Raw genomic sequence first — 396 nt, 5'->3', positions numbered from 1 at the left:
AATCTATTTTTTTATTTTTTTAAGTTTAAACATGTAGTCTAAAAAATGTTACTGAAAATAAATATTCAATGGACCAAAGTTGTATATTTGGAGATGATGTTTCTGATTTTTTTAAAGGCAACATTACAGTCTTTTTCATAGAAATGTCATATTTAACAATCATAACTCAATCCAGACTAAGATTATGCTTCAAGGCAAAAAGATTAAGATAATCCTATTTCGTTTTTTGATTAAATCTTGATTCATAGTATATTTCTCTTGAACACAAAGGAGTATTTTCAGTTTCTTACCAGATTTCTGCCAAATTTTGCTTAAATATCAGTTTTAATATGTTTTTTTAAATCGGAAACAATCTTATTTTTTTTTATCTTTATTCTCTGTAAGATATTTTTTGTC

The sequence above is a fragment of the Oryzias melastigma genome, unplaced genomic scaffold, assembly GCF_002922805.2.
Source record: "Oryzias melastigma strain HK-1 unplaced genomic scaffold, ASM292280v2 sc03750, whole genome shotgun sequence".
Taxonomy (NCBI): domain Eukaryota; kingdom Metazoa; phylum Chordata; class Actinopteri; order Beloniformes; family Adrianichthyidae; genus Oryzias; species Oryzias melastigma.
Note: the sequence above shows the minus strand (reverse complement) of the source record.